This window comes from Phascolarctos cinereus, unplaced genomic scaffold, assembly GCF_003287225.1.
Source record: "Phascolarctos cinereus isolate Bilbo 61053 unplaced genomic scaffold, phaCin_HiC Scaffold_4;HRSCAF=312, whole genome shotgun sequence".
NCBI classification, from domain to species: Eukaryota; Metazoa; Chordata; class Mammalia; order Diprotodontia; family Phascolarctidae; genus Phascolarctos; species Phascolarctos cinereus.
Window position 1 is genome coordinate 28,200,802 of NW_027555847.1, and position 9,852 is coordinate 28,210,653.

Sequence of the window (9,852 nt, forward strand, 5' to 3'; positions counted from 1 at the left end):
GTCCGGTATTAAGGGAAGCCGAAGGTAGAATGGGCGGGGGGCCGATGCTAGGCTCTCGGGCGGCGGATGCGGAGCGCCCGCCTTGCAGCTCCTCCCAGCAGCCGAGGCCGAAAGTCGGTGGAATTTGGGTCCTTGTGGCCAAGGGTCTTCCCCACGGCCAAGTGCGAGGCCCGGGCGATGTCCGAGGTGCTTTGCCAAGCGAAGGCTATCGAAAACCCCATGAGATCCCATTAACTAGGTAATGTCGGGGTCTGCCTCTACCTTCCCTCCGGAGATGGTCTCCTGTTTACTCCGTGGACTGCTCCTCTGCGCGTGGTCGTGTGTACCTTGTCTCCCCCGTTGGGATCAGTTTTAGGTTGTGTGCCAACCCCCCAAATCCCTAAAAAGTCGAACGCGATAATACCAAACCTCCAACCAAAGCCGACTGCTTTTGCCTTTCTTTGTGTGTCCTGGGTTTGGCACGGTGCCTGGCGCCTGTCGGTGCTTCATAAATGCTTCTGGATTGCACTTGAACCCTCTCGCCAATGGATGACCCGTAGCCTAGCGGAGATCCATTCCCCTTAGACCTCATCCTTTCATCCCTTTGCTTCAGTGCATCATAGAACAGCCCATGATTTAATTCTGTGAAAATAGTGTCTTGAGTCTTTGAACCTATGACTGGAAACCAGTACAGATACTTAATACCTTTTTTTTTTTAAAGTTTTAAAGTTTGTTATCCTGACCTATTCAGGGTTTAACAAAGCCCATTTGCACTATGGTAAAACAACTTGAGTGTAGATGGAAGGAATTTACATGTATTTTCATATTGATTGTGTATTGGATTGAAGTTAGTCAATAATTGTGTCAATCAACCGTTTAGTAAGTGCTTAGTACCAGGTACTGCCCTAAGTGCTGAAGAAGAAAAAACAAAAAGCGGTCAAAGGGCTTACATTCTAAAGAGAGGGAGGACTTGCAAATAATTAGGGACATAAAAGCTCTACCTACAGAGGAGATGGAGCTAGAAGGGCCTTCACAGGAAGAAACTAAACTAAGCCTTCTGGAGGTGAAGGCATTTGCCCCAAAGCACACAGATTTTAAGTGGAAGAGTCAGAACCCCGAAACCTCTGATTGGACGTCCAGCTTGCTTTCTAGTCCTGAGCCAAACTGCCGGGTTTGTCCTTCAGCTTTGTTCAGCGTGTTGGGTCCAGAAGGAGGAGAATGTCCTGACCCACATTAGAATTACTTTAGATCTTCACAGTCACTGATTATAAATCTAATGTTTTGTGTCTTTTCAAGGGGTAAATTTTACTAAGGTTTTAATTGGAATGATGATTGTAAGGAAGACAGTTGTAAAGTAAACATTATTTTAGATGTTGCCATTAGAAATGATGATTTTGGAAAAACAAAAGCCTTTTTTTTTGGTAGTGGTGGTGGTTTTTACTTTTAGAAAATAGGAAGGAAGATATTCTGCCCTACCCCTTGTGTAACTTTGGGAAATTTTCATGTTATATCAGATACTCAGTTGATATTCAGGGTAGGCTGTTAGGTCCTTTAATTTTGTTTAGCTCTGGGAGTTAAGGGGACTGATTAGAAGAACTTTAATTTGTCATATATTCAACACAACAAACACTTGATGGCACTTGAGTAAAGTGGCTGTATTCAGCCCCGCTATTTTAACCTTCTTCCTCTCCTAAAACCTTGTGGTCCACACAATTTCATCTGATTGGATTATCCCCGATACATGATCATTGATGTGAATGTTGAATTCAGTAAACCTTTCTTAAGCTGCTGCTGGGTTGAAGGCACTTTGCCAGGTTCCCAAAATGAAAGTTTCTGTCCAAAAGGAACTCCCTTTTTTTTTTTTAAAATTAATTACCCTTTTCATAAAACATCATGAAATTAAGTAAGAAAATATATAAAATAATTTTTCAGAGTATAGTCCCTCCCTCTGTGTAATCTGTAACGGCAACCTATATTCATTAGCATTTTATATTAAAATATAGTCAGGTGAATAGAGCCTTAACCTGGAATCAGGAAGACCTGCCTAGGCCCTTACTAGCTCTGTGATCCTGGGCAGGTTGCCTAACCTCCGTTTGTCTCAGTTTCCTTATCTGTAAAATGAGGATAATACTAGCACTTAGCCACCATAGTTGTTGTAAAATGAGATTTGCAAAGCACTTGTAAACCTTAAAGTAATATATAAATGCCAGCTATTTTATTGTTATTATTAAAGTAAGAAGTGCCAGATTTTTAAATATTTGCTTTCCCCCCTCCCCTGTTCTGAGTAAGAGAACAGATCTCTGGTGAAAATCTAGAACCGAGATAACATTGATATGCTTACAAGCCTTCAGGTCACTTGCTGTGTTCATGAGTATGGCTACTTATCCAAGATAGCTGAGCAAGTGAAATTCTTGATTCCTTTATATCTAAGAGAAACCAGTAAAGATTTGCACCTGCCCTGCTCTGACTTTCCTCTTACCTGTGCTGGAATTCTGAGCAGAGAAACCAAGTGGGCAATATTCTTTTATTTACCTTAAAAAGTAATTTTTCCTGCCGCTGATTTTACTTTTCACTTTTCTGTGTCAGGATGGAACACATTGGCGCTTTGTTACCCTAAAGGCTCTAGTATGTGCTCAATCACCTTGGACCCTCAAAGGACTTTAGGTTTTTCAGTTTTGGATTTTAAGCTCCTTAGGGAAAGAACTGTGTTGCTCATTCCTTAAAACTCAAACCCCTAGAAACTGTATCTTGTTTAAGTCCATTAGACTGTGATCTTTTTGTGTGTTGTGACTGTCTCCTGCCTTTGTATCAGCACAGTGTAGGTTAGCATATATAGTAGGTTCTTAATGAATGTTCATTGGCTTTTATTTTTGTGTCCCAAATACCTGCCACAGTGCACTACAGTCCATCAACAGGTTTTATTAAAGCTCCTGCTGTGTGCCATGGGCTTTGTTAGGCACTGGAGATAGAAGTACAATACATGAAGTAGTCTCCCCTTGAAATGATACTACATTCCATTGGGGGAGACAGCAAGTACGCCTAGCATGTACTCAGTATGAATGTATTTAAATAGATGTGTATACTGTACATACACACAAACTACATATGTACATTTGTATTTACGTACACATACACACATATGCGCATACACAGTGTAGTTAACCATAAGGAAAATGTCTTTTGATTGAACCAAATTGAATTCTTTCCAACAAATTATCTTCTTATCCCTAGTAGTTTTACATTTTGAGCTAATAGCCTCAAAGGAGAATCCGAAATGGTTCCTGTTTTCGGCAGGAGGCTCCTGAAGCATCTCGCCCAGGGGCAGTTTGGCTGGTGGGTTGTGTCCAAATCTTGGTGTGTGTCATGCAGGCTTGCAGGCCTGCACACGTTGGGCACCCTGGCCCGGGATGGTTTGTTGTCTGGAAGAATAGGGGCGATTTCATAGATTTATTCCTTAGCTATGCGTTGTCAGCTCTGAAAACTTCAGGTCTGTGCTATGTGACCACCCTGCCAGAATGCCCTCCTGAGGGTTAAGTAGCTGTATGGATTCATGACTGTTAGGCCACCTTGAATCCTGCCTTGACCTCATTACGTTATAAGTGGATTCTATTTATCATTTATAATTTTCTAAGTTTCTCTAATTTTATCCAGCCAGGTGTTACTGTGTGTTCTCTTCTGTTTTTCTGAAGTTAAAACACATATCAACCCAGTTGTCTTCGGAAATTTCTTAGATTTTATATTCCTGTTTATTTTAATAATATTCTTTTGGGGAAAAGTAGAGTTGACCCTCATGCACCTAATGTGAAACCATTACCTTGAAGAAATCCCTATCGTTGGCCTTTCCTTCCCTTTCTGATACGTTTAGTTAAATAAAATACACAAAGGTCCCTCTTGTGCTCCACACCCCTAGAGAGTAAATGAGGTATGGGCGTGTGTGTGTGTGTGTGTGTGTGTGTGTGTGTGTGTAATTTCATCCAGCCACAGTTGAACCTCCTAGGTCCTCTTCCTTCGGGGCCAAGTTTCATTTCTCCCACCCTTCCCCCATCTCTTAACCACTGTGTGGACAGATACTAGGGAAGAAAACGGATCATGTTTTATCTTTCTCTTTTTTTTTTTAAAACCACTTAGTGCTATTTCAATAGAGTAATATAGTTTTCTTGCCTCTTTTTTTTTGGACTAGATTTTTAAATGTAAAATTAAAAAAAAAACTACATTAGACATTGGAAGTGCAAGGTTTGAGTTTTCCTCTGTTGAATAGTTTTGCATGTGAGGAATGAGCTGTCTCAGACATTTGTAGAGGCACAGGATTTATTTATTAAATTAGAGTTTGTTTTAGGCAGAACACGTTTTCCTTATTGCCATTCCACTCCAACCCCAAACTGAGAACGAAAGAAAAATGAAACTCATTGAAAACATGTATAGTCAATCAAAACACATTTCCATGTTGACCATATTCAAGAGTATGTCTCATTCTTCATTCTGAGGCCTTCTTCTCTCTCTTAGGAGATGGGGAGCATGTTTCATTGTGAGTGCTCTGGAATTGGAGAGACACAAGATTGAAGAAAAAAGTTCTTAGCATTTTACTACTAAATTCAAATTTTTAAACTCCTCTTCCTAAAACTTAAATGGAATCATTTAAAAAAAAATTTTAGGGCCTCAGTTTCTTCATCTGTAAAATGGGAACAGTTCCTTCTAGCATAAAATGTCAAGACTCAGTAATTTGTTCCTTAGAGGCCTTTACTTCCTGAGATTTCTAAATTTTTAGCAGCACTTTATTCTGCCTAATTAGCAACGGAATAACTTCCTTGTGTAGCCTTTTAAATGTTTTCCTGTTATTTCTGATCATGCTAATATGCAATAATATTATCTGGTAGCTTTAAATTCTTAACTTTCAGAAGAAAAAAATCAAGAATTCCTTATATTTTGATGGAATTGATGGAAAAAAATATTCCTTTTCCTCTGATCTGTTTTATTATACAGTGTTTTGATATAGAAAGAGTTTGTTAAACATCTGTACTTGTGAGCATAAAAAAAATCGTTGGCTTGTTACTCTGTGGTGAATTTCTTTGTGGGTTTGTTTTTTGTGTTTGTTTGTAATTGAAATATGTTAGAAGTCCGAATACCCAGAGCACAAATTGTGAAAGGAGGAAAGGGAGATTCCTTTTTGGTTCTTGAATAAATGAAAGGGATTTTGTCATTTTTGCCGATTTGAACTTCAACCCAAGTATGCACCTGCATCCTTGTGGTTTAACTATAATTATTTTCAAGATTTTCACTGAGTTTTACTTAGATTATCTGATCACTTTTTTTCTTTTTCTTTTTAAAGTTCTGGCAATGGTTCATTTAAAAGTTGTCACATAGTGAGAATGTTAGACTAGCAGCAAAGAATGAAAAATTCCTGTCTTTGAACACAGCCATTTATGTGTTGTCCTCTTGGATGCTATTACTGGACCTATTGGTTCATCACAAGGAATTTTAGAAAACCTGTGGAATGGAAACTGAAGACCAAAAGGAAAACGAAATTGCGTCCTAAAGGGCTACCTCGTGTTACTGAGGTCCAGCCACGATTGTTGGGAGTGCTCTTTTTGTATCAGCAGAGGGAGTGAAGGATACGTGCAGAGTCTTAGCTCCTTAATATTGTGAGAATTCATGACTGGGTTTGTGTCTTGTTCTGTAGGATGGCTTTTAAGGTTTTGTACCCATTTTTTTTGGTACAGAGTGCTGTGCAGAAACAGTCCAGTGAGCCAGGGAGTGTCAACATTATTATCCCCGTTTTCCAGATAAGGAGACTGGGGCGTGGAGGAGGTAAATGTCATGTGCCCAGATTTCACACATCTGAGTGAGTGAGTGTGGGCCCTGGGACTTGGAAGCAAGACTTCCTTATCCAGTGACTGGAGTGTTTTCCATTGTATCCTTTTGTGGACTGAATTTCAAAAAGTGATACATAGTAAGAGGGTCATTGATCTGTCATCATCAGAGGGGTAGAACAAGATGCCTTTGCCTAATAACTCTCAAGGAAGGCAGAAGAAAGTGGGAAATATTTAACCAAATAAATAAAAATTCATTAAAACATAGGTAAAATCACATCATAAAACTTAAGTCAATGTTGGATTCTGCCCACAGGGATCCTTATATACAGATGAGCAGTGCCCTTTTTAATTTGACTTTGGAACCATAATGAATCTTCCAATAGAATGATAGGGTTCTTAAGACAGAATCGGCCAATCATTTATTTACATATGTGCCAGGCACTGTGCGAGAACATTTATTAATAAATAAACATTTATATTAATATATTATTACTATTATTATTTACATTGTTATTAATAATATTAATAAATAAATGCTTTTGCATTTATTAAGCACCTTTTGTGTGCCAGGGACTATATTAGATGCCGTGGGTACAAAGACAAAAATCAAACAGTTCCTGCTCTCGAAGAACTTGCTTTTACTTGGGGGAGACATCACAGAGGTCTTTAAGTATGTGTAGAGTAAAAATGAGTGAATTTAGTATGGCTTGAGAAGGAAGGGCACCAGCAACTGGGAGGACCTGAGAGGGCTGCACATAAAAGATGGCACATGTTTGGAAGGGAAATTCAAAATTCATTGTGTTTTATAGATGGCGAAACCGAGTCCTAAGGAAGTCGTCAAAGCGTGAGGTTGAATAGCTGACATCTGGGGCTCTGGACTTCCCAGTCCTGGACATGTCTTGCTATTTCATGTCATCAAGCAAAACATGGGCTAAAAAATATAATTCTTTTTGATAAACACACTAGGCCCTGAGATCTATAAGGGGCCTCAGAAGCCATCTGGGGCAATCCCCATGTTTCAAAATGAGGAAACCAAGGCCCTCGGAGGCCGTGTGACAGAGATAGAGTTGGAGCCCAGAGTGGCTGACTCTAAATTCATCATTCATTCCACTAGGATTTTTAAAAACTGAATTCACTGAATACAGAATGTTGAAGTGTTTCTTGATGGTTCAAAGTAGAGCTCAAAGTAGAGATGGTTGAAAGTAGGAGGCCCTACTGAGGCAGGTAACTCGGCGCCCACTGGGGAGACAACCAAGGCACTGTTTGCTATGTCCTTTGGGGTCCTGACTGCCCTTTGTTATTAGAATGAGAGAAGGTGAGAGCTGACCCCACATTTTACAGAGAAGGAGATTGAGGACCAAATATGTGACTGGCTCAAGGTGTCTCTGCTTGTTGGGTGGCAAACCCAAGACCCCCGTCTAGGTTCCCCAGCTTCCCACTCCAACACTGTTCTTTCTTCATCTGCCTCCTCCTGCTGTCATGTTGCTCATATCAGCCTGTCCTTCTCTTGCTTTGAAATAATACTAGTCATTTACATTTAGATAGTGTTTTATAGCTCTCAGAAATGTTCCCACACACGTTATCTCCAACAAGGGAATCCAGGCCGGGAGTGTGGTTATCTCTGTTTTAGATCCGAGGAAACTGAGAATGAGCTAAGTGACTTGGACCTGCTTCGGTTACAAGGTGAGTAGGACCTTAAGATGGTGAGGCTAGAACTGGAAGGTACCACAGACGTCATCTAGGCCAGCCCCCTCTTTTTCCGGGTAGGAAGGAGGCCCAGAGGGCTTGTGATTTGCCCAGGGTGACACAGGCAGTGAGCAGCAGAGCTGGGATTTGAATCCAGCTCCTGTGACTCTCAGTTCACTGAGATCCTTCCATTGCACACCAAGGCAGCCGAACTCAGACTAGAAGGCAGATCTTTGGGCTTCCATACACAATTGCACAGTGTTTAACTCTTATCAGAACCAAGGATGCAAGTATATCGGCCTTGCTACTTGTACCCATCTTCAGCCCCAGACTGGAAGGTTTAGATAAAGGAGGCAAGGCTGTGATTATGCTTTTGGAGGTAACTGGGCCTCAGGTAGGTAATTACCAACTGCCTTTGCCCAGGCCCCTCCTTGAAAAACAAAAATCCCACAAATTTCTAATTTGAGTCGAGCCAACAAACACTTATTAAGCACTTGGTGTATGCGGGGCCTTGTGCTAATCACCAGGGATGCAGACAGAGGAGCAAGATGCCTGCCCTGCAGGAGCTCCCCCTCTCTGCTGGAGAGCCTTAGACAGCCCAGCAGAGGCCAGGGCATCCTGGGCCATGTTATTTCCACTGTAAAAGCCCTCTCTGCTTTTGACATTGAACCATTTGACAGCACCAAGACGGTGGTGGAAAGAACTTTCTTTCTGGGTCTTAGGTGGCTGTAGCTGCTGAGTTGCCAGGCCGAGTCTCCACTGGGATGATGTCCGGGGTGAGGGCTGCAGGGGCTCCAACAGAAGGAGGGTGGCATGGGGGGTGGGGCGCCTGGGCTGGCTCCATCATGCTTGGCACCTAAGGTTTCACTCAACTTCCTGTCTCTCTCATGGCAATGTGCTGCTTCAGTTCAGCTCATCTCAGTGGGCTGGCCTGCCCTGAGGGCAGGGGAGTGGGGTGAATTGGTAAAGAATAGAGGGTGTCCCCAAAATCTTAATGCAGTTCTAAGCTATTAAAGCTTAACAGCTTTTGGGACACCCAGTATAAGACACATAGAGAGGAGAAGGAAGATGACCTTGGAGGGGAAAGTTCTGCTGGGGAGGCCACCCCCCTACCCACCCACCCAACACATGAGCTGAGTCTTGAAAGAAGTCGAGGAGTGTTGAGAGTCAGGGGTGAAAAGGGAGAGCGTGCCAGGCCTAGGAGGCCTCTGGTGTGGGGATGATGGGAAATGACATGCTGGCCGTGAGAACAGTGCAGTCCTGGGCTTGGAGTGTCCATGGCAGGCAGTGGGAGAGCTGGAGCCTGATCATGATAACTGACAGCTTTTTAAAACAATGCCTTACCTCTTTCTCAAATTAAGTTGAACTCTTTCAGGCTAAAAATCTAATGTCTTGTTACAGGTCCCAACAGCTGTTGGGGTCACTGTGCTGTACCCTGAATAAGATGTGGCTCTGCTAATTAGCTTAGAATATGTAGACACTTGAGTTTTGCTACTGTGTCTCATGGTACTTTTAGTTTTGCCATGATCATTGGCTGGTCTTTAGTGTTCTAGCTCCAAGAACCAGATAGGCCCGGATAGGTAAAATTTAGGGTTCTTTTTAATAGCTGGTTGTTGGGGGAAAAGGGGGAATGGCGGATAGTGTGCTAGACTTGGAGATAGGAAGACCTGAGGTTGAATACTGCATCAGGCAAGTCATTTAACTTTTGTCTTCTTCTCTTTCCTCATCTGTAAAATGGGCATAATAAGAGCACCATCTCCCAGGGTTGTTGTGAGGATTTAATGACATGATATATGCAGAGCATTTGCAAACTTTAAAGCGCTTCATAAAAATGCTAATGTTGTAGTTGTTGTTATTCTTTTTGGCCTGGGAGCCATTATATTTCATCTGTATGTCAGAAGAGAGAGTATTCACCATTATATTAGGGCAGTTTCAAATGAATCACTTGTTTAAAGCTGTTTATGATTTTAAAGATTCCCTATTAAGATTTTTCAATGTAAAAAAATGATTTCTATCGATCCAGCTATCGTAGATAAGGAAACAAGATTTGCTTGCTGTGAATCTGATCCAATATGCAGATACTGTCTTTAAAGCTTAAGAACGAGGAATCAGTATGTAGAAACAAACCATTACTAGTGTGTTGTGGTCAGTAGGGCTCTGTGTGAATCATTCCTATGTTACTACAGGTAACAAGCAAGAACCATTGACTTTCTTTCCACAGATCTGGGGTCAGGTATTAATCAGCGGTAGGGACAGTGGAAAGTTTTTATCTGCCATCATTTGGAGTGGAAGGAACACAAGTCTATTTTATCTGTGGTGGCTTGGGCATATAACTGCATCTGATATCTTCGAGACAGTGTTCTACAAAAGAAAATCA